At 42.3% G+C, this 25554-nt stretch overlaps 1 non-coding gene across 1 annotated transcript; it reads right to left on the bottom strand.

Moving 5' to 3' along the window:
- Positions 1 to 20124: 20124 nt before the first annotated feature.
- LOC140280643 (U5 spliceosomal RNA) lies at positions 20125 to 20238 on the bottom strand. Its single transcript, XR_011909581.1, has one exon. It is a non-coding gene; the product is annotated as a U5 spliceosomal RNA (small nuclear RNA).
- Positions 20239 to 25554: the final 5316 nt, after the last annotated feature.

The raw sequence follows: 25554 nt of genomic DNA, 5'->3' as shown, positions 1-25554 counted from the left end.
CAGCCTGATTTAAAACTGTTTGTCCTCCTTATTTATCCACTTCAAATCAAGTTTCAACAATTAAAAAAATTTTGTAGTTTGAGAAAAAACCACTTCATCTTAAGCAATCAGTAGGGTAAGAAACGGTAAGAAAAGGTGCAAATGCCAACCATACATCACTAAAAGGTGGAGCGGAAGTATTCGGCTGCAAGTAGGTGCGAATGCCTGACAATGTATGATTAAAAGAGGGAGCGGAGGTTTTCGGCTGCAAGGTCTGAATGTCCAACCATAATTTGTAAAAACCGGGGAAGAAAAGGCTCGAAAGCCCGACTATACACCATCAAAAGTGGGAGCGGAGGTGTTCGTCTGCAAGTAGGTGTGAATGTTCGACCATAATTTGTAAAAAGCGGGTAAGAAAAGGTTCGAATGCCCGACTATATATTAACCAAAGCAGGAGGAGAGGTCTTCGGATACGAGTGGGTGAGAATTTACAACCATAATCTATAAAATGTGGTGCAAAAAAAGGTGTGAATACCCCATAGAACACTAAAAGGTAGAGCGGAAGTGTTCGGCTGCAAGAAGGTGTGAATGTCTGACCATAGTTTGTAAAAAGCGGGTAAGAAAAGGTTCGAATGCCCGAACATACACCATCAAAGGAGGGAGTGGAGGTGTTCCGCTGTAAGAAGGTGTGAATGTCCGACCATAGTTGGCAAAAAGCAGGTAAGAAAAGGTTAAAATACCCGATTGTACACAATCAATAGCGGGAGCAAAATTGTTCCACTACTAAAAGGTGTGAAAGTCCGACCATGAATTGTAAAAAGCGGGTAAGAAAAGGTGCGATTGCCTGACAATGTATGATCAAAAAAGGGAGCGGAGGTTTTCGGCTGAAAGAAGGTCTGAATGTCCATCCATAATTTGTAAAAATCGGGGAAGAAAAGGCTCGAAAGCCCGACTATACACCATCAAAAGTGGGAGCGGAGGTGTTCAGCTTCAAGACGGTGTTCAGCTTCAAGACGGTCTGAATGTCCATCAATAATTGCTAGAAAACATGAAAGAGAATTTTGAAATATCAAACTGCACATGATCATAAGCAGGAGAGGAGGTGTTCAGCTGCAAGAAGGTGTGAATGTCTACCCATAATTACTGAAAAATGGGTAAGAAAAGGTGCGAATGCCTAACCATACATCATCAAAAGAGGGAGCGGAGGTGTTCCGCTGTAAGACGGTGTGAATGTCCGACCATAGATGGTAAAAAGCGGGTAAGAAAAGGTTAAATTACCCGACTGTACACAATTAAAAGAGGGAGCGGAGTTGTTCAGCTAAGAGAAGGTGTGAAAGTCCGACCCTGGTTTGTAAAAAGCGGGTAAGAAAAGGTTCGTATGCCCGAATATACACCATCAAAAGCGGAAGCGGAGGTGTTCGGCTGCAAGATATTGTGAACGTCCGACCAAAGTTTGTAAAAAGCAGTTCAGAAAAGGTTTGAATATCTAACCAAACATAAGAATGAGTCTTTTCCGCTGTAGAATGCCCGACTATAGACCATCAAATGCGGGAGCGGAGGTGTTCGGCTCTGAGTAGGTGTGAATGTCCGACCATAATTGCTGAAGAATGTGTTAGAAAAGGTAAGAATGCTGGACCATACATCATCAAAAGCGGTAGAGGTGGTGTTCGGCTGCAAAAAGGTGTGACTGTTCGACTAAAGTTTGTAAAAAGTGGGTAAGACAAGGTGCGAATGCCTGACAATGTATGATCAAAAGCGGGAGCGGAGGTGTTCAGCTGCAAGAAGGTCTACATGTCCATCAATAATTGCTAGAAAACATGAAAGAAACTTTTCGAAAATCAAACCGCACATGATCATAAGTGGGATAGGAGGTGTTCAGCTGCAAGGTGTGAATGTCCACCCATAATTCCTGAAAAATGGGCAAAAAAAAGGTGTGAATGCCCAACCATACATCATCAAAAGCAGGAGTGGAAGTGTTCGGCTACAAGAAGGTGTGAACGTCCAACCAAAATATGTAAAAAGAAGTTAAGAAAAGGTTTGAATATCCAACCAAACATAATCAAAAGCGGGAGCAGAGCTGTTCGACTGCAAGTAGGTGTGAATGTCAGATCATAATTTGCAAAAAGCTGATGAGCAAGGGTGAGAATGCCCGACTATACATCATCAAATGCGGGAGCGGAGTTGTTCGGCTGTGAGTAGGTGTGAATCTCCGACCATAATTGCTGAAAAATGTGTTAGAAAAGGTAAAAATGCCGGTCCATACATCATCAAAAGCGAGAGGGGTTGTGTTCGGCTGCAAGTAGGTGTGAATGTCCAGCCATAATTACTCACAAACGGGTAAGAAAAGGTAGTATTGCCAGACCATATATGATCAAAACAGGGAGCGGAGGTGGTTCAGCTGCAAGAAGGTTTGAATGTCAAACTAAAGTTCAAATATATTAACAAAAGCGGGAGGAGAGGTCTTCGGATGAAAGTGGTTGAAAATTTCCAACCATAATGTATAAAATGCGGTGAAAAAAAAGGTGTGATAGAACACTAAAAGGTGGAGCGGAAGTGTTCGGCTGCAAGAAGGTGTGAATGTCCGACTATATTTGGTGAAAAGCAGGTGAAGCAAGGTCTGAATGCCAAACCTTACATCATCAAAAGCAAGATCAGAGTTGTTAGGCTGCAAGAAGGCCATAGTTTGCCAAAAGCGGGTAAGGTGCGAATGTCCGACTAAATATCAACAAAATTTGGGGCAGAGGTCTTCGGATGCAAGTGGGTGTGAATATCCCACCATACAAGTATGGTGGAGAGGAAGCTGTGAATAGCCGACCATAGGTTGGAAAAAGCGGGTAAGAAAAGGTTTGAATGCCCGAACATACACCATCAAAAGAGGGAGCGGAGGTGTTCCGCTGTACGAAGGTGTGAATGTCCGACCATACTTGGTAAAAAGCGGGTAAGAAAAGGTTAAAATACCCGACTGTACACAATCAATAGCGGGAGCGGATGTGTTCGGCTACAAGAAGGTGTGACAGTCCGACCATGGTTTGTAAAAAGCGGGTAAGAAGAGGTGCAAATGTCCGACAATGTATGATCAAAAGAGAGAGCGGAGGTTTTCGGATACACGAAGGTTTGAATGTCCTACCAAAGTTTGTAAAAAGCGGGTAAGAAAAGGTTCGAATGCCCGACTATACACCATAAAAAGCGGGTGCGGAGGTGTTCCGCTGTAAGACGGTGTGAATGTCCGACCATAGTTGGTAAAAAGCGGGTAAGAAAAGGTTAAAATACCCGACTGTACACAATCAATAGCGGGAGCGGAGTTGTTCGGCTACAAGAAGGTGTGAAAGTCCGACCATGGTTTGTAAAAAGCAGTTAAGAAAAGGTTCGAATATCCAACCAAACATAATCAAAAGCGGGAGCAGAGCTGTTCGACTGCAAGTAAGTGTGAATGTCCAGCCATAATTACTCACAAACGGGGGAAGAAAAGGTAGTATTGCCAGACCATACATGATCAAAACAGGGAGCGGAGGTTCAGCTGCAAGGTGTTAATGTCTGACTATAGTTTGTAAAAAGCGGGTAAGACAAGGTGCGAATGCCAAACAATGTATGATCAAAAGAGAGAGCGGAGGTGTTCGGCTGCAAGGTCTGAATGTCCAACCATAATTTGTAAAAACTGGGTAAGAAAAGGCTCGAAAGCCCGACTATACATCATCAAAAGCGGGAGCGGAGGTGTTCAGCTGCAAGAAGGTGTGAATGTTCGACTAAAGTTTGTAAAAAGCTGGTAAGACAAGGAGCGATGTCCCGACATTGTATGATCAAAAGCGGGAGCGGAGGTGTCCAGCTGTGAGTAGGTGTGAATGTCCGACCATAATTGCTGAAAAATGTGTTAGAAAAGGTAAGAATACTGGACCATACATCATCAAAAGCGGGAGAGGTGGTGTTCGGCTGCAAGAAGGTGTGAAAGTCCGACAATGGTTTGTAAAAAGCGGGTAAAAAAAGGTTCAAATGCCCGAATATACATCATCAAAAGCGGAAGCGGAGGTGTTCGGATGCAAGAAGGTGTGAACGTCCGACCAAAGTTTGTAAAAAGCAGTGAAAAGCGAGAAAAAGCATTTCGTGAGTTCTGCATGATTTGGGATTTTGCTTATAAAATGCATTACTTCACTCAAACTATGTTAAAACTGATTTGTCCTTCATATTTACCATGTCTAGAAATATTTAAACAAAAAAACAACGTTGTACTTTGCAGTAAAAGAAAGAGCAAATCTAAAGTTTCAGGAATCCGAGTATAAGCCTGCTTTCATGAGTTCTGCACGATTTCGGATTTTGCTATAAAATGAATTGCTTTGCTCAAACCAAGTTAAAACTGCTTTGTCCTTCCATATTCATCAATGTCTAGATCGACTTCAACAAAGAAAAACATTGGACTTTGCAGTAGAAGAAGTTGAAATCCATCTACACATTGATTAATATGAAGGACAAAGTAGTTCCCACTTGCCCATAAGAAAATAAGCTTATTCTCGGATTCCTGATCCTTCAGTGTTGCTCTTTCTTCTACTGCAAAATACAATGTTGTTCTTTGTTGAAGTCGATCTAGACATTGATAAATATGAAGGAAAAAGCAGTTTTAACTTGGTTTGAGCAAAGCAATTCATTTTATACATAAAATCCGAAATCGTGCAGAACTCATGAAAATAAGCTTATTCTCGGATTCCTAAAACTTTTGATTGGCTCTTTCTTTTACTGCAAAGTACAACGTTGTTTTTTTTTGTTTAAATATATCGAGACATTGATAAATATGAAGGTAAAAGCCGTTTTAACATAGTTTGAGTGAAGGAATTCATTTTATAGATAAAATCCCAAATCATGCAGAACTCCTCAAAAGGGGCGTATGGCTTAATAACAAGTGTGGTTCTTTCTCATTCAGGGTAGTATGAGGAAGTTTATGCTTGAAATATATGTAGAAATGGGTACATATGAAGGACAAAGCAGTGTTAACTTAGTTTGAGTGAATGAATTCATTTTATACATAAAATCCCAAATCATGCAGAACGTATGAAAAGAAGCTTATTCTCGGATTCCTGATCCTTCAGTTTTGCTCTTTCTTCTACTGCAAAATACAATGTTGTTCTTTGTTGAAGTCGATCTAGACATTGATAAATATGAAGGAAAAAGCAGTTTTAACTTGGTTTGAGTGAATGAATTCATTTTATACATAAAATCCGAAATCGTGCAGAACTCATGAAAATAAGCTTATTCTCGGATTCCTAAAACTTTTGATTTGCTCTTTCTTTTATTGCAAAGTACGTTGTTTTTTTGTTTAAATCTATCGACACATTGATATATATGAAGGTAAAAGCCGTTTTAACATAGTTTGAGTGAAGGAATTAATTTTATAGATAAAATCCCAAATCATGCAGAACTCCTCAAAAGGGAGGTATGGCTTAATCACAAGTGTGGCTCTTTCTCATTCAGGGTAATATGAGGAAGTTTATGCTTGAAATATATGTAGAAATGGGTACATATGAAGGACAAAGCAGTGTTAACTTAGTTTGCATGAAGAAATTCATTTTATACATAAAATCCGAAATCGTGCAGAACTCATGAAAATAAGCTTATTCTCGGATTCCTAAAACTTTTGATTTGCACTTTCTTTTACTGCAAAGTACAACGTTGTTTTTTGTTGAAATCTATCTAGACATTGATTACATTCACACCTACTTGCAGTCGAACACCTTCTCATCCACTTATGATCATGTGCGGTTGGGCTTTCGCACCTTTTCTTACCCATTTTTCAGTAATTATGGGTGGACATTCAGACCTTCTTGCAGCCGAAAACCTCCGCTCCTCTTTTGATCATACATTGTCGGGCATTCACACCTTGTCTTACCCGCTTTTTACAAACTTTAGTCGGACATTCAAACCTTCTTGCAGCTGAACCACCTCCGCTCCCTGTTTTGATCATATATGGTCTGGCAATAGTACCTTTTCTTACCCGTTTGTGAGTAATTATGGCTGGACATTCACACCTTCTTGCAGCCGAACACAACCTCTCCCGCTTTTGATGATATATGGTCCGGCCTTCTTACCTTTTCTAACACATTTTTCAGCAATTATGGTCGGACATTCACACCTACTCACAGACGAACACCTCCGCTCCCACATTTGATAGTGTATAGTCGGGCATTCTCACCCTTTCTCATCAGCTTTTTGCAAATTATGATCTGATATTCACACCTACTTGAAGTCGAACAGCTCTGCTCCCGCTTTTGATTATGTTTGGTTGGATATTCGAACATTTTCTTAATGCTTTTTACAAACTTTGGTCGGACGTTCACACCGTCTTGCAGCCGAACACCTCCGCTTCCGCTTTTGATGGTGTATAGTCGGGCATTCGAGCCTTTTCTTACCCACCTATTACTTACTATGGTTGGACATTCAAACCTTCTTGTAGCCGAACACATCCGCTCCTGCTTTTGATGATGTATGATTTGGCATTCGCACCTTTTCTTACCCATTTTTCAGTAATTATTGGTCGGACATTCAGACCTTCTTGCACCTGAACACCTCTGCTCCCGCTTTTGATGGTGTATAGTCGGGCTTTCGAGCCTTTTCTTCCCCGATTTTTACAAATTATGGTTGGACATTCAGACCTTGCAGCCGAAAACCTCCGCTCCCTCTTTTGATCATACATTGTCGGGCATTCGCCCCTTGTCTTACACGGTTTTTACAAACTTTAGTCAGACATTCACACCTTGCAGCTGAACCACCTCCATTCCCTGTTTTGATCATGTGTGGTCTGGAAATACTACCTTTTCTTCCCCCGTTTGTGAGTAATTATGGCTGGACATTCACACCTACTTGCAGCCGAAAAACCACCTCTCCCGCTTTTGATGATGTATTGTCCGGCATTCTAGTCTTTTCTATCACATTTTTCAGCAATTATGATCTGACATTCACACCTACTTGCAGTCGAACAGCTCTGCTCCCGCTTTTGATTATGTTCGGTTGGATATTCAAACCTTTTCTTAACTGCTTTTTAAAAACTTTTGTCGGACGTTCACACCTTCTTGCAGCCGAACACCCCCGCTTCCGCTTTTGATGGTATATATTCGGGTATTCGAACCTTCTCTTACCCGCTTTTTACAAACCATGGTTGGACTTTCATACCTTCTTGTAGCTGAACAACTCCACTCCTGCTTTTGATGATTTATGGTTGGACATTCGCATCTTTTCCTACCCATTTTTCAGTAATTATAGATGGATATTCACATCTTCTTGCAGCTGAACACCTCCTCTCCCGCTAATGATCATGTAAGGTTTGATATTCGAAAATTTTCTTTCATGTTTTAAAGCAATTATTAATGGACATTCACACCTACTTGCAGCCGAACACCACCTCTCCCGCTTTTGATGATGTATGGACCGGCATTCTTACCTTTTCTAACACATTTTTCAGCAATTATGGTTGGAGAATCACACCTACTCACAGCCGAACAACTCCGCTACCGCATTTGATGGTGTATAGTCGGGATTTCTCACCCTTTCTCATCAGCTTTTTGCAAATTATTCTCTGACATTCACACCTACTTGCAGTCGAACAGCTCTGCTCCCGCTTTTGATTATGTTTGGTTAGATATTCGAACCTTTTCTTAACTGCTTTTTTACAAACTTTGGTCGGACGTTCACACCTTCTTGCAGCCGAACACCTACACTTCCGGTTTTGATAGTGTATATTCGGGCATACGAACCTTTTCTTACCCGCTTTTTACAAACCATGGTCGGACTTTCACACCTTTTAGTAGCCGAACAACTCCGCTCCCGCTATTGATTGTGTACAGTCGGGTATTTTAACCTTTTCTTACCCGCTTTTTACCAACTATGGTCGGACATTCACACCGTCTTACAGCGGAACACCTCCTCTCCCGCTTATGATCATGTACGGTTTGATATTCGAAAATTTACTTTCTTGTTTTAAAGCAATTATTGATGGACATTCAAACCTTCTTTTTGATGGTGTATAGTCGGGCTTTCGAGCCTTTTCTTCCCGGTTTTTACAAACCATGGTCGGACTTTCACACCTTCTTGTAGCCGAACAACTCCGCTCCCTCTTTTGATTGTGTACAGTCGGGTATTTTAACCTTTTCTTACCCGCTTTTTACCAACTATGATCGGACATTCACACCGTCTTACAGCGGAACACCTCCGCTCCCTCTTTTGATGGTGTATGTTCGGGCATTCGAACCTTTTCTTACCCGCTTTTTACAAACCAGGGTTGGACTTTCACACCTTTTAGTAGCCGAACAACTCCGCTCCCGCTATTGATTGTGTACAGTCGGGTATTTCAACCTTTTCTTACCCGCTTTTTACCAACTATGATCGGACATTCACACCGTCTTACAGCGGAACACCTCCTCTCCCGCTTTTGATGGTGTATAGTCGGGCATTCGAACCTTTTCTTACCCGCTTTTTACAAACTATGGTGGGACATTCAAACCTTCTTGTATCCGAAAACCTCCGCTCTCTCTTTTGATCATACATTGTCGGACATTCGCACCTTTTCTTACCCGCATTTTACAAACCATGGTCGGAATTTCACACCTTCTTGTAGCCGAACACATCCGCTCCCGCTATTGATTGTGTACAGTCCGGTATTTTAACCTTTTCTTACCCGCTTTTTACCAACTATGGTCGGACATTCACACCTTCGTACAGCGGAACACCTCCGCTCCCTCTTTTGATGGTGTATATTCGGGTATTCAAACCTTTTCTTACCCGCTTTTTCCAAACTATGGTCGGCTATTCACAGCTTCCTCTCCACCATACTTGTATGGTTGGATATTCACACCCACTTGCATCCGAAGACCTCTGCCCCAAATTTTTTTGATATTTATTCGGACATTCGCACCTTACCCGCTTTTGGCAAACTATGGCCTTCTTGCAGCCAAACACCTCTGATCTCGCATTTGATGATGTAAGGTTTGGCATTCAGACCTTGCTTCACCTGCTTTTCACCAAATATAGTCGGACATTCACACCTTCTTGCAGCCGAACACTTCCGCTCCACCTTTTAGTGTTCTATCACACCTTTTTTTCACCGCATTTTATACATTATGGTCGGAAATTTTCAACCACTCTCATCCGAAGACCTCTCCTCCCGCTTTCTTTAATATATTTGAACTTTAGTCGGACATTCAAACCTTCTTGCAGCTGAACCACCTCCGCTCCCTGTTTTGATCATATATGGTCTGGCAATACTACCTTTTCTTACCCGTTTGTGAGTAATTATGGCTGGACATTCACACCTACTTGCAGCCGAACACAACCCCTCTCGCTTTTGATGATGTATGGACCGGCATTTTTACCTTTTCTAACACATTTTTCAGCAATTATGGTCGGAGATTCACACCTACTCACAGCCGAACAACTCCGCTCCCGCATTTGATGATGTATAGTCGGGCATTCTCACCCTTTCTCATCAGCTTTTTGCAAATTATGATCTGACATTCACACCTACTTGCAGTCGAAAAGCTCTGCTCCCGCTTTTGATTATGTTTGGTTGGATATTCGAACCTTTTCTTAACTGCTTTTTACATATTTTGGTTGGACGTTCACACCTTCTTGTAGCCGAACACATGCTCTCCTGCTTTTGATGATGTATGGTTGGGCATTCACACCTTTTTTTCGCCCATTTTTCAGGAATTATGGGTGGACATTCACACCTTGCAGCTGAACACCTCCTATCCCACTTATGATCATGTGCGGTTTGATTTTCGAAAAGTTTCTTTCATGTTTTCTAGCAATTATTGATGGACATGTAGACCTTCTTGCAGCTGAACACCTCCGCTCCCGCTTTTGATCATACATTGTCGGGCATTCGCACCTTGTCTTACCCACTTTTTACAAACTTTAGTCGAACAGTCACACCTACTTGCAGCCGAACACAACCTCTCTCGCTTTTGATGATGTATGGACCGGCATTCTTACCTTTTCTAACACATTTTTCAGCAATTATGGTCGGAGATTCACACCTACTCACAGCCGAACAACTCCGCTCCCGCATTTGATGGTGTATAGTCGGGCATTCTCACCCTTTCTCATCAGCTTTTTGCAAATTATGATCTGACATTCACACCTACTTGCAGTCGAACAGCTCTGCTCCTGCTTTTGATTATGTTTGGTTGGATATTCGAACCTTTTCTTAACTGCTTTTTACAAACTTTGGTTGGACGTTCACACCTTCTTGTAGCCGAACACATGCACTCCTGCTTTTGATGATGTATGGTTGGGCATTCGCACCTTTTTTTTAACCATTTTTTCAGGTATTATGGGTGGACATTCACACCTTCTTGCAGCTGAACACCTCCTCTCCCACTTATGATCATGTGTGGTTTGATTTTCGAAAATTTTCTTTCATGTTTTCTAGCAATTATTGATGGACATTTAGACCTTCTTGCAGCTGAACACCACCTCTCCCGATTTTGATGATGTATGGACCGGCATTTTTACCTTTTCTAACATATTTTTCAGCAATTATGGTTGGAGATTCACACCTACTCACAGCCGAACAACTAGGCTACCGCATTTGATGGTGTATAGTCGGGATTTCTCACCCTTTCTCATCAGCTTTTTGCAAATTATTCTCTGACATTCACACCTACTTGCAGTCGAACAGCTCTGCTCCCGCTTTTGATTATGTTTGGTTAGATATTCGAACCTTTTCTTAACTGCTTTTTTACAAACTTTGGTCGGACGTTCACACCTTCTTGCAGCCGAACACCTACACTTCCGGTTTTGATAGTGTATATTCGGGCATACGAACCTTTTCTTACCCGCTTTTTACAAACCATGGTCGGACTTTCACACCTTCTCTTAGCTGAACAACTCCGCTCCCTCTTTTGATTGTGTACAGTCGGGTATTTTAACCTTTTCTTACCCGCTTTTTACCAACTATGATCGGACATTCACACCGTCTTACAGCGGAACACCTCCGCTCCCTCTTTTGATGGTGTATGTTCGGGCATTCGAACCTTTTCTTACCCGCTTTTTACAAACCAGGGTCGGACTTTCACACCTTTTAGTAGCCGAACAACTCCGCTCCCGCTATTGATTGTGTACAGTCGGGTATTTTAACCTTTTCTTACCCACTTTTTACCAACTATGGTCGGACATTCACACCGTCTTACAGCGGAACACCTCCTCTCCCGCTTATGATCATGTACGGTTTGATAATCGAAAATTTACTTTCTTGTTTTAAAGCAATTATTGATGGACATTCAAACCTTCTTTTTGATGGTGTATAGTCGGGCTTTCGAGCCTTTTCTTCCCGGTTTTTACAAACCATGGTCGGACTTTCACACCTTCTTGTAGCCGAACAACTCCGCTCCTGCTATTGATTGTGTACAGTCGGGTATTTTAACCTTTTCTTACCCGCTTTTTACCAACTATGGTCGGACATTCACACCGTCTTACAGCGGAACACCTCTGCTCCCGCTTTTGATGGTGTAGAGTCGGGCATTCGAACCTTTTCTTACCCGCTTTTTACAAACTATGGTGGGACATTCAAACCTTCTTGTATCCGAAAACCTCCGCTCTCTCTTATGATCATACATTGTCGGACATTCGCACCTTTTCTTACCCGCTTTTTACAAACCATGATCAGACTTTCACACCTTCTTGTAGCCGAACACATCCGCTCCCGCTATTGATTGTGTACAGTCGGGTATTTTAACCTTTTCTTACCCGCTTTTTACCAACTATGGTCGGACATTCACACCTTCGTACAGCGGAACACCTCCGCTCCCTCTTTTGATGGTGTATGTTCGGGTATTCAAACCTTTTCTTACCCGCTTTTTCCAAACTATGGTCGGCTATTCACAGCTTCCTCTCCACCATACTTGTATGGTTGGATATTCACACCCACTTGCATCCGAAGACCTCTGCCCCAAATTTTTTTGATATTTAGTCGGACATTCGCACCTTACCCGCTTTTGGCAAACTATGGCCTTCTTGCAGCCAAACACCTCTGATCTCGCATTTGATGATGTAAGGTTTGGCATTCAGACCTTGCTTCACCTGCTTTTCACCAAATATAGTCGGACATTCACACCTTCTTGCAGCCGAACACTTCCGCTCCACCTTTTAGTGTTCTATCACACCTTTTTTTTCACCGCATTTTATACATTATGGTCGGAAATTTTCAACCACTCTCATCCGAAGACCTCTCCTCCCGCTTTCTTTAATATATTTGAACTTTAGTCGGACATTCAAACCTTCTTGCAGCTGAACCACCTCCGCTCCCTGTTTTGATCATATATGGTCTGGCAATACTACCTTTTCTTACCCGTTTGTGAGTAATTATGGCTGGACATTCACACCTACTCACAGCCGAACAACTCCGCTCCCGCATTTGATGATGTATAGTCGGGCATTCTCACCCTTTCTCATCAGCTTTTTGCAAATTATGATCTGACATTCACACCTACTTGCAGTCGAACAGCTCTGCTCCTGCTTTTGATTATGTTTGGTTGGATATTCGAACCTTTTCTTAACTTCTTTTTACAAACTTTGGTTGGACGTTCACACCTTCTTGTAGCCGAACACATGCACTCCTGCTTTTGATGATGTATGGTTGGGCATTCACACCTTTTTTTTTACCATTTTTCAGGAATTATGGGTGGACATTCACACCTTGCAGCTGAACACCTCCTATCCCACTTATGATCATGTGCGGTTTGATTTTCGAAAAGTTTCTTTCATGTTTTCTAGCAATTATTGATGGACATGTAGACCTTCTTGCAGCTGAACACCACCTCTCCCGATTTTGATGATGTATGGACCGGCATTTTTACCTTTTCTAACACATTTTTCAGCAATTATGGTTGGATATTCACACCTACTCACAGCCAAACAACTCCGCTACCGCATTTGATGGTGTATAGTCGGGCATTCTCACCCTTTCTCATCAGCTTATTGCAAATTATGATCTGACATTCACACCTACTTCCAGTCGAACAGCTCTGCTCCCGCTTTTGATTATGTTTGGTTAGATATTCGAACCTTTTCTTAACTGCTTTTTACAAACTTTGGTCGGACGTTCACAATATCTTGCAGCCGAACACCTCCGCTTCCGCTTTTGATGGTGTATATTCGGGCATACGAACTTTTTCTTACCCGCTTTTTACAAACCAAGGTCGGACTTTCACACCTTCTCTTAGCTGAACAACTCCGCTCCCTCTTTTGATTGTGTACAGTCGGGTAATTTAACCTTTTCTTACCCGCTTTTACCATCTATGGTCGGACATTCACACCGTCTTATAGCGGAACACCTCCGCTCCCTCTTTTGATGATGTATGGTTAGGTATTCGCACCTTTTCTTACCCATTTTTCAGTAATTATGGGTAGACATTCACACCTTGCAGCTGAACACCTCCTCTCCCGCTTATGATCATGTGCAGTTTGATATTCGAAAATTTTCTTTCATGTTTTCTAGCAATTATTGATGGACATTCAGACCGTCTTGCAGCTGAAAACCTCCGCTCCCACTTTTGACGGTGTATAGTCGGGCTTTCGAGCCTTTTCTTCCCCGGTTTTTACAAATTATGGTTGGACATTCAGACCTTCTTGCAGCCGAAAACCTCCACTCCCTCTTTTGATCATACATTGTCGGGCATTTGCACCTTTTCTTACCCGCTTTTTACAAACCATGGTCGGACTTTCACACCTTTTAGTAGCCGAACAACTCCGCTCCCGCTATTGATTGTGTACAGTCGGGTATTTTAACCTTTTCTTACCCGCTTTTTACCAACTATGGTTGGACATTCACACCTTCTTACAGCAGAACACCTCCGCTCCCTGTTTTGATTATGTATGGTTTGACATTTGCACCTTCTCTCACCCGCCTTTTACTATGGTCGGCCATTCACAGCTTCCTCTCCACCATACTTGTATGGTGGGATATTCACACCCACCTGCATCCGAAGACCTCCGCCCCCACTTTTGTTGATATTTAGTCGGTCATTCGCACCTTACCCGCTTTTGGCAAACTATGGCCTTCTTGCAGCCAAACACCTCTGATCTCGCTTTTGATGATGTAAGGTTGGGCATTCAGACCTTGCTTCACCTGCTTTTCACCAAATATAGTCGGACATTCACACCCACTTGCATCCGAAGACCTCCGCCCCAAATTTTGTTGATATTTAGTCGGACATTCGCACCTTACCCGCTTTTGGCAAACTATGGCCTTCTTGCAGCCAAACACCTCTGATCTCGCTTTTGATGATGTAAGGTTGGGCATTCAGACCTTGCTTCACCTGCTTTTCACCAAATATAGTCGGACATTCACATCTTCTTGCAGCCGAACACTTCCGCTCCACCTTTTAGTGTTCTATCACACCTTTTTTTCACCGCATTTTATACATTATGGTTGGAAATTTTCAACCACTCTCATCCGAAGACCTCTCCTCCCGCTTTTGTTAATATATTTGAACTTTAGTCGGACATTCAAACCTTCTTGCAGCTGAACCACCTCCGCTCCCTGTTTTGATCATATATGGTCTGGCAATACTACCTTTTCTTACCCGTTTGTGAGTAATTATGGCTGGACATTCACACCTACTTGCAGCCGAACACAACCTCTCTCGCTTTTGATGATGTATGGACCGGCATTCTTACCTTTTCTAACACATTTTTCAGCAATTATGGTCGGAGATTCACACCTACTCACAGCCGAACAACTCCGCTCCCGCATTTGATGGTGTATAGTCGGGCATTCTCACCCTTTCTCATCAGCTTTTTGCAAATTATGATCTGACATTCACACCTACTTGCAGTCGAACAGCTCTGCTCCCGCTTTTGATTATGTATGGTTGGATATTCGAACCTTTTCTTAACTGCTTTTTACAAACTTTGGTTGGACGTTCACACCTTCTTGTAGCCGAACACATGCACTCCTGCTTTTGATGATGTATGGTTGGGCATTCGCACCTTTTTTTTACCCATTTTTCAGGTATTATGGGTGGACATTCACACCTTCTTGCAGCTGAACACCTCCTCTCCCACTTATGATCATGTGTGGTTTGATTTTCGAAAATTTTCTTTCATGTTTTCTAGCAATTATTGATGGACATTTAGACCTTCTTGCAGCTGAACACCACCTCTCCCGATTTTGATTATGTATGGACCGGCATTTTTACCTTTTCTAACACATTTTTCAGCAATTATGGTTGGAGATTCACACCTACTCACAGCCGAACACCTCCGCTACCGCATTTGATGGTGTATAGTCGGGCATTCTCACCCTTTCTCATCAGCTTTTTGCAAATTATGATCTGACATTCACACCTACTTGCAGTTGAACAGCTCTGCTCCCGCTTTTGATTATGTATGGTTGGATATTCGAACCTTTTCTTAACTGCTTTTTACAAACTTTGGTTGGACGTTCACACCTTCTTGTAGCCGAACACATGCACTCCTGCTTTTGATGATGTATGGTTGGGCATTCGCACCTTTTTTTTACCCATTTTTCAGGTATTATGGGTGGACATTCACACCTTCTTGCAGCTGAACACCTCCTCTCCCACTTATGATCATGTGTGGTTTGATTTTCGAAAATTTTCTTTCATGTTTTCTAGCAATTATTGATGGACATTTAGACCTTCTTGCAGCTGAACACCACCTCTCCCGATTTTGATTATGTATGGACCGGCATTTTTACCTTTTCTAACACATTTTTCAGCAATTATGGTTGGAGATTCACACCTACTCACAGCCGAACAACTCCGCTACCGCATTTGATGGTGTATAGTCGGGCATTCTCACCCTTTCTCATCAGCTTTTTGCAAATTATGATCTGACATTCACACCTACTTCCAGTCGAACAGCTCTGCTCCCGCTTTTGATTATGTTTGGTTAGATATTCTAACCTTTTCTTAACTGCTTTTTACAAACTTTGGTCGGACGTTCACAATATCTTGCAGCCGAACACCTCCGCTTCCGCTTTTGATGGTGTATATTCGGGCATACGAACCTTTTCTTACCCGCTTTTTACAAACCAAGGTCGGACTTTCACACCTTCTCTTAGCTAAACAACTCCGCTCCCTCTTTTGATTGTGTACAGTCGGGTAATTTAACCTTTTCTTACCCGCTTTTTACCATCTATGGTCGGACATTCACACCGTCTTACAGCGGAACACCTCCGCTCCCTCTTTTGATGATGTATGGTTAGGCATTCGCACCTTTTCTTACCCATTTTTCAGTAATTATGGGTAGACATTCACACCTTCTTGCAGCTGAACACCTCCTCTCCCGCTTATGATCATGTGCAGTTTGATATTCGAAAATTTTCTTTCATGTTTTCTAGCAATTATTGATGGACATTCAGACCGTCTTGCAGCTGAACACCTCCGCTCCCACTTTTGATGGTGTATAGTCGGGCTTTCGAGCCTTTTCTTCCCCGGTTTTTACAAATTATGGTTGGACATTCAGACCTTCTTGCAGCCGAAAACCTCCACTCCCTCTTTTGATCATACATTGTCGGGCATTCGCACCTTTTCTTACCTGCTTTTTACAAACCATGGTCGGACTTTCACACCTTTTAGTAGCCGAACAACTCCGCTCCCGCTATTGATTGTGTACAGTCGGGTATTTTAACCTTTTCTTACCCGCTTTTTACCAACTATGGTTGGACATTCACACCTTCTTACAGCAGAACACCTCCGCTCCCTGTTTTGATTATGTATGGTTTGACATTCGCACCTTCTCTCACCCGCCTTTTACTATGGTCGGCCATTCACAGCTTCCTCTCCACCATACTTGTATGGTGGGATATTCACACCCACTTGCATCCGAAGACCTCCGCCCCCACTTTTGTTGATATTTAGTCGGTCATTCGCACCTTACCCGCTTTTGGCAAACTATGGCCTTCTTGCAGCCAAACACCTCTGATCTCGCTTTTGATGATGTAAGGTTGGGCATTCAGACCTTGCTTCACCTGCTTTTCACCAAATATAGTTGGACATTCACACCTTCTTGCAGCCGAACACTTCCGCTTTTAGTGTTCTATGAGGCATTCACATATTTTTTTTCACCGTATTTTATAGATTATGGTTGGAAATTCTCCCCCAATACGGTGTTCCCGTGGTGTTTGTGGCTGCCTTGTCTTTTGCACAGAGTAAAAGACAAGGCAGCCATCGAATAGATTGTTTCTACTTGGTCAGCCGAGGAGCAGGGGGGGGGGGCAAGCGTCTCAACCAAGCAAAGCTCACCAAGTAGGAACAATCGGGCCCTTTTCGATGGCTGCAACACCTGAAAGAGATATTGATGCGAGACCCGATCAAATGCTTTTTCAAAGTCTAAATTTAAGATGACAAGCCGGGTGTTTCTGTCTCTAGCGTAATCAATGATGTCTCGAATCAGTACGAGGCTGTCGGTGAGTTGTCTCCCTGAGATGGCACAAGCTTGGTCTGGGTGAATTACCTCCTCTAAAACAGAGGACATCCGTGTCGCTAAAACCTTGCTAAAAAGTTTACAGTCAAAGTTTAAAAGTGTGATGGGCCTCCAATTCTTTAGGTCAGTCTTATCATTTTTTTTATAAAGTAGAGTCACTATTCCCACTCTAAAACTGTCAGGCAGTCGGTCGAGTTTTTCAAAATCTTTAAAAACATCTAAAATGTCTGATGATAAAAGGTCCCAATAGGTCAGATAGAATTCTGCAGGAAGCCCGTCTAAACCCGGAGCTCGACTTCTCTTAAAACCTGTTAGGCATTTTTTTAACTCTAAAGCAGTAAAATTCTGTGTCAAGTGTGCATTCTCTTTTACGGTTTTGTCAACGAATTTTAAGATTTCTGCCGATGTTTCCAAGTGCACTGGTTTCTCTTTGTACATGTTACTATAAAAGGTATGTACAGTTTCAATCATCTCTTGTGTGGATTTTGTTAAAAACCCATCTTCTCTTTTTAGATTTTGAATACACTCCTTTTTATTTATAACTTTCTTTCTTTTTCACCTTCCTCAATTTCCTGCTCCCTGCTTCTTACAAAAATTCCTTTACTCTTTATTTCTGCTAAAACTGACATTTCCTTTTTGACATCTTTGATTTCTTCTTTAAAGTCTATGCCACACTGATTTAGTTTAAAGTAGCGCTGTAAGCGTTTATGTAGTCCCATCATACATCTATTCTCTTTCCTTTTTTTACGTTTACCTTGCTGTTTATAAAAAGTCTGGGTCGTTTCCTTCACCATTTCCCACCATTGTGCATGTGTTTCGTAGAGGTCTTGAAGGGTCTGCCACTCTTTATAACATTCCCTGTACTGACTGACTATGATTTCATCCTCCAACAGGGAACAGTTGAGTTTCCACAGACCACTTCCTACCGTCACACCAGAAGGGGGTGAAAGGGTGCAGGAGAGCATAAGGTGGTCTGAAAAGAAAACAGGGGTTAATCTAACATCAGTGGGTGGGCAATCTCTAGTAAAGAAATAATCAATGCGAGAGGCTCTGGTGCCATCATGACTAAACCAGGTGAAGCCCTCCTCTCTGGGATGCATGGTTTTAAAACAGTCAGTAAGCTTAAAATCCCTGCATATGCCCTGAAGTAAAATCGAAGTCTTATCCACTTTAAAATCTACCCCTGCTCTTTTTCTATCTTTCCTGCTCAAGATACAGTTAAAATCCCCTCCTACAACTAAAGGTACTTGCCCTAGCATGTAAAGCTGTATATCTTCTAAAAGGTCATACCTTTCATTTTTTCCATTGAAACCATAAATATTTAAGAGGTTAAAGTCTTGCCCCATAAAATTCAAGTGTGCTAAAAGTGCCCGTCCGTCTCTCACCACTGTGCTACCTTTCACCAGAACATGCGGATTTTTAATTAGAATGGCCACACCATCATTTTTATTTTGATTTGAGCCACTCCATATCGATAAATGGGGCCACATTTCCTCCCATTGTCTATGGTTTTTTAAAAAAGGTAGTCCACATTCTTGTATTAAAAACACATCTGATTTTATGGAGTCTAAGAAGGATAAAATACTCTGGGCTCTTGTCTTTGATTTCACACTTCTCACATTTAGTGTTGAGAAGGTGAGAACCATTAAAAGCATAAAGGAAAGTAGGTATGTCATTTTCGTTTTTCTAAGTTATCAAAACAAATTACACACAGGTTATTTCTTGGGAAACTAGCTCTTCCTTCATTTCTTTAGGTGAAAAGTGAGTAGGGTGATCTATATTTCCTTTTCGGACTCTCGGTGTTGGCCTCTGACGCAATGTTGCATTTAACTTTGAGTCCCTGAGGGTTGATTGCAGAGCTGAAGTTAAAAAGGAGACCTCATTTGGTGAGTCGGAGGGGAAGACTCTAGGTTCTTCCACTGAAGAACTGTCTGAAAGGGACCTAACCCTTCCCCTCATCTCTGATACCACTGGGGAATCAGAGGCTCAGATGCCGTCCTCTTCGGCTGTTGACCTTTGGGGAGGTGAGTATCTTCACTAGACTCACCTGTCTGCTCTTCCTCCTCATTTAGCGTAGCTCCACCCTCTGCCTGTGAATTCTCACAGACTTCAACACTGAGTGGTGAGGCCTCTACAGGCCCCTCCCCTTTTTGCTCCTCACTTTCAATCCAAGCTTTTGGCGGGAAGTTTGAATTTATTGGGTCAACCTCTTCACTTTGTTCACCAACTGCCACCTTTGGTCCTTCTCTTTGTTGGCTTGACTGTGGCTTTACCATCTTTAATTTGTTGGCAAAAGATTTAGGGCAATCTCTGAAGAGGTGATTTAATTCTCCACAGAGATTACATTTCCTGCCATTTGGACACTCTCCAAAAGTTTGCCCAATTTCTCTGCTCTTCCCACATAACACCTTGGTACAAGCCTCAACCAGGTGCCCATGCTCACCACACTTGCGGCAGAACTTGGGCTGCCCCTGGTAGTGGATGTAACCTCGGTTTTCAAGGTGGACAGAGTGTTGCCCACCCGCTGCACTGAGCACTCTTCAGCCCTTTTAAATGGTATAACTTTGCACTCCCGCACGCTCCAGCAAGCACCATTCAAGCAACAACTTTGCACTCCAGCTTCGAACATCGGCACAGTCGCAACAAGTAAGGCGACTCTACTCAGAGAAGTCACTCTGCACAGTAAGAAGATTTCTTTTGCACAGACAGAAAGGGCTTCACCCGCAAAGGTAAAGCCTGCCAAAAATAGAAACAACTCATTAGTGCTGCTCTCCACAGAAATCTTTAGTAAAAGGCGAAAGACTTGTACGTTATGAAGAGAAACCAGAGTACGATTATCCGTCACTGCGGGAGCAGGGCATCAGGCTAGTTGGCATAGCCACCTTCCCCATGGTGAGCTTTGCTTGGTGGAGACGCTTGCTCCCCCCCCCCTTGCTCCTCGGCTGACCAACTAGGAACAATCGGGCCCTATTCGATGGCTGCCTTGTCCTTTACTCTGTGCAAAAGACAAGGCAGCAACAAAAACACCACGAGAATCCCGTATTGAGGCTTTGTTCTGATCGCTCATTCGGTGTCGCGTTTCTTTCAAGCAATTCTCCCGGTTAGCCCACACTCGGCTCGCTCCCATAGCCGTGTTAAAGTCTACTTCGCATTCACTCTCTTTTCTCAGCAGACTCTTGGGATTTTATCTATAAAATGAATTCCTTCACTCAAACTATGTGAAAACTGCTTTGTCCTTAATATTTACCATGTCTAGAAAGATTTAAACAAAAAAAAACAACGTTGTACTTTGCAGTAAAAGAAAGAGCAAATCTAAAGTTTCAGGAATCCGAGAATAAGCTTACTTTGATGAGTTCTTCACGATTTCGGATTTTGCTATAAAATGAATTCCTTCACTCAAACTAAATTAAAACTGCTAAACCGCTAATCTGTTATATGTAAGGCAGATGTCAAATTCACCGAAATAGGATCAAAGGGTATTCGGCCAATCGAGCTGTAGCAGCTTCGGTAAAAGAGTATAAGTTGAAGAGTTTGTGAATAAAGGTGTGCGCACACATAGTGTGCTGTACGAAAATAGGCAGGGAGCAATGCCGGCTGGGGTATATGTTCTTGTATGTTGTCTGACTGTTTGATTTGAATGTGTTGTGTAAGTGTCCTGTTGAATGTTACATGTTTGGGCTTTGACACGCTTCACTGTGGTTGTTAACTGTGTGGTGTGTCCTGAAATGTTATATGTTTGGGCTGTGTGACATGCTTAATGCTTGTCAGTAGCTACCCACTTATTCATATATAGCAACTGACAACATAAGAAGTCCGGACATACTTTGATAGTAGTTGTAGAAGTATCCTTATTGATAATAGATCACTAATTCATAGTGATAGAACAGTAGATGAACAGGTGCTTGCACATGTCTCACGAAAATAAAATGGGTGTATGATTGCTGACGGCAGAGCAATACTGCCAAACTTATGAGTTCTTGTGGCAAACTTGATTCAGTGTCTTGACGTGTATACGCTGTTTCGCTGACTTGATTGTCACAAGAAACAAAGTGTGTTTGATAAGATCCGACCATTTTATTACGGGAGGATCAGTATGTATGGATTCTGATGTGACTGATAAACCCATTCGTATCTTAAGCATAATCTAATACGTGAGACAACGCCCTGGCACACGATAAAAAAAAAAAAGAGAGAGAGCGGTTTTGTGTCCCCACAGTCCATAATGTAGAAAAGAGAGAAAAAAGCCTTTCTGATTTGGTGTGTGTACTCATAGTGCAGAGTGTAGAGAAAAGAAAGCCGTTTTGGTGTCACGGGTGTTGTGACTTACACACACACATTTCTAAATTGAGAAAGGAAATTATTTTAGAGGAAGCACTAGAGTTTAGATCCCACATTTGTTGATAGGCATTCATTTATTTCTTCACTTCTGATGAAGTTTCAACAATAAACAACAAACTTTGTATTATGAGAAAGAACCAGACTCATTCTTCAGGAATCCGAAAATAAGCTCTATTTTATGAGTTATGCACGAATTCGGATTCTCCTATAAAACGAATTCATTAACTCAAACCAAGTTAAGACTGCTTTGTCCTTCATATTTATTCATGTCTAATCAAGTTTCAACGATAAACAACGTTGTACTTTGTAGAATGAGAAAGAACTTCTTGAGCAATAAGCATCTCTCGACATATGACGAAATACAGATTTTGCTATAAAATTAATTCCTTCTATCAGCCTGACTTAAAACTGTTTGTCCTCCTTATTTATCCACTTCAAATCAAGTTTCAACAATTAAAAAAAATTTGTAGTTTGAGAAAGAACAACTTAATCTTCAGCAATCAGTATAAAAAGAGGTGCAAATGCCAACCATACATACCTAAAAGGTGGAGCGGAAGTATTCAGCTGCAAGTAGGTGTGAATGTTCGACCATAATTTGTAAAAAGCGGGTAAGAAAAGGTTCGAATGCCCGACTATATATTAACAAAAGCGGGTCTTCGGATTTTAATCTATAAAATACGGTGAAAAAAAATATGTGAATGCCTCATAGAACACTAAAAGCGGAGGTCTTCGGATGCAAGAAGGTGTGAATGTCCGACTATATTTGGTGAAAAGCAGGTGAAGCAAGGTCTGAATGCCCAACCTTACATCATCAAAAGCGAGATCAGAGGTGTTTGGCTGCAAGAAGGCCATAGTTTGCCAAAAGCGGGTAAGGTGCGAATGACCGACTAAATATCAACAAAAGTGGGGGCGGAGGTCTTCGGATGCAAGTGGGTGTGAATATCCCACCATACAAGTATGGTGGAGAGGAAGCTGTGAATGGCCGACCATAGTAAAAGGCGGGTGAGAGAAGGTGCGAATGTCAAACTATACATAATCAAAACAGGGAGCGGAGGTGTTCTGCTGTAAGAAGGTGTGAATGTCCAACCATAGTTGGTAAAAAGCGGGTAAGAAAAGGTTAAAATACCCGACTGTACACAATCAATAGCGGGAGCGGAGTTGTTCGGCTACTAAAAGGTGTGAAAGTCTGACCATGGTTTGTAAAAAGCGGGTAAGAAAAGGTGCGAATGCCCGACAATGTATGATCAAAAGAGGGAGTGGAGGTTTTCGGCTACAAGAAGGTCTGAATGTCCAACCATAATTTGTAAAAACCGGGGAAGAAAAGGCTCGAAAGCCCGACTATACACCATCAAAAGTGGGAGCGGAGGTGTTCAGCTGCAAGACGGTCTGAATGTCCATCAATAATTGCTAGAAAACATGAAAGAAAATTTTCGAATATCAAACTGCACATGATCATAAGCGGGAGAGGAGGTGTTCAGCTGCAAGAAGGTGTGAATGTCTACCCATAATTACTGAAAAATGGGTAAGAAAAGGTGCGAATGCCTAACCATACATCATCAAAAGAGGGAGCGGAGGTGTTCCGCTGTAAGACGGTGTGAATGTCCGACCATAGATGGTAAAAAGCGGGTAAGAAAAGGTTAAATTACCCGACTGTACACAATCAAAAGAGGGAGCGGAGTTGTTCAGCTAAGAGAAGGTGTGAAAGTCCGACCTTGGTTTGTAAAAAGCGGGTAAGAAAAGGTTCGTATGCCCGAATATACACCATCAAAAGCGGAAGCGGAGGTGTTCGGCTGCAAGATATTGTGAACGTCCGACCAAAGTTTGTAAAAAGCAGTTAAGAAAAGGTTCGAATATCTAACCAAACATAATCAAAAGCGGGAGCAGAGCTGTTCGACTGGAAGTAGGTGTGAATGTCAGATCATAATTTGCAAAAAGCTGATGAGAAAGGGTGAGAATGCCCAACTATACACCATCAAATGCGGTAGCGGGGTTGTTCGGCTGTGAGTAGGTGTGAATCTCCAACCATAATTGCTGAAAAATGTGTTAGAAAAGGTAAAAATGCCGGTCCATACATAATCAAAATCGGGAGAGGTGGTGTTCAGCTGCAAGAAGGTCTAAATGTCCATCAATAATTGCTAGAAAACATGAAAGAAAATTTTCGAAAATCAAACCACACATGATCATAAGTGGGAGAGGAGGTGTTCAGCTGCAAGAAGATGTGAATGTCCACCCATAATACCTGAAAAATGGGTAAAAAAAAGGTGCGAATGCCCAACCATACATCATCAAAAGCAGGAGTGCATGTGTTCGGCTACAAGAAGGTGTGAACGTCCAACCAAAGTTTGTAAAAAGCAGTTAAGAAAAGGTTCGAATATCCAACCATACATAATCAAAAGCGGGAGCAGAGCTGTTCGACTGCAAGTAGGTGTGAATGTCAGATCATAATTTGCAAAAAGCTGATGAGAAAGGGTGAGAATGCCCGACTATACACCATCAAATGCGGGAGCGGAGTTGTTCGGCTGTAAGTAGGTGTGAATCTCCGACCATAATTGCTGAAAAATGTGTTAGAAAAGGTAAGAATGCCGGTCCATACATCATCAAAAGCGAGAGAGGTTGTGTTCGGCTGCAAGTAGGTGTGAATGTCCAGCCATAATTACTCACAAACGGGTAAGAAAAGGTAGTATTGCCAGACCATATATGATCAAAACAGGGAGCGGAGGTGGTTCAGCTGCAAGAAGGTTTGAATGTCCGACTAAAGTTCAAATATATTAACAAAAGCGGGAGGAGAGGTCTTCGGATGAGAGTGGTTGAAAATTTCCAACCATAATGTATAAAATGCGGTGAAAAAAAGGTGTGATAGAACACTAAAAGGTGGAGCGGAAGTGTTCGGCTGCAAGAAGGTGTGAATGTCCGACTATATTTGGTGAAAAGCAGGTGAAGCAAGGTCTGAATGCCCAACCTTACATCATCAAAAGCGAGATCAGAGGTGTTTGGCTGCAAGAAGGCCATAGTTTGCCAAAAGCGGGTAAGGTGCGAATGTCCGACAAAATATCAACAAAATTTGGGGCGGAGGTCTTCGGATGCAAGAAGGTGTGAATGTCCGACTATATTTGGTGAAAAGCAGGTGAAGCAAGGTCTGAATGCCCAACCTTACATCATCAAAAGCGAGATCAGAGGTGTTTGGCTGCAAGAAGGCCATAGTTTGCCAAAAGCGGGTAAGGTGCGAATGACCGACTAAATATCAACAAAATTGGGGGCGGAGGTCTTCGGATGCAAGTGGGTGTGAATATCCCACCATACAAGTATGGTGGAGAGGAAGCTGTGAATGGCCGACCATAGTAAAAGGCGGGTGAGAGAAGGTGCGAATGTCAAACCATACATAATCAAAACAGGGAGCGGAGGTGTTCTGCTGTAAGAAGGTGTGAATGTCCAACCATAGTTGGTAAAAAGCGGGTAAGAAAAGGTTAAAATACCCGACTGTACACAATCAATAGCGGGAGCGGAGTTGTTCGGCTACTAAAAGGTGTGAAAGTCCGACCATGGTTTGTAAAAAGCGGGTAAGAAAAGGTGCGAATGCCCGACAATGTATGATCAAAAGAGGGAGTGGAGGTTTTCAGCTACAAGAAGGTCTGAATGTCCAACCATAATTTGTAAAAACCGGGGAAGAAAAGGCTCGAAAGCCCGACTATACACCATCAAAAGTGGGAGCGGAGGTGTTCAGCTGCAAGACGGTCTGAATGTCCATCAATAATTGCTAGAAAACATTAAAGAAAATTTTCGAATATCAAACTGCACATGATCATAAGCGGG

This window comes from Leuresthes tenuis, unplaced genomic scaffold (assembly GCF_036924035.1).
Source record: "Leuresthes tenuis unplaced genomic scaffold, fLeuTen1.0.hap1 SCAF_21, whole genome shotgun sequence".
Classification (NCBI taxonomy): Eukaryota; Metazoa; Chordata; class Actinopteri; order Atheriniformes; family Atherinopsidae; genus Leuresthes; species Leuresthes tenuis.
The sequence above is the reverse complement of the archived record's forward strand: the minus strand, read 5'-3'. Positions and strand labels throughout refer to the sequence as shown.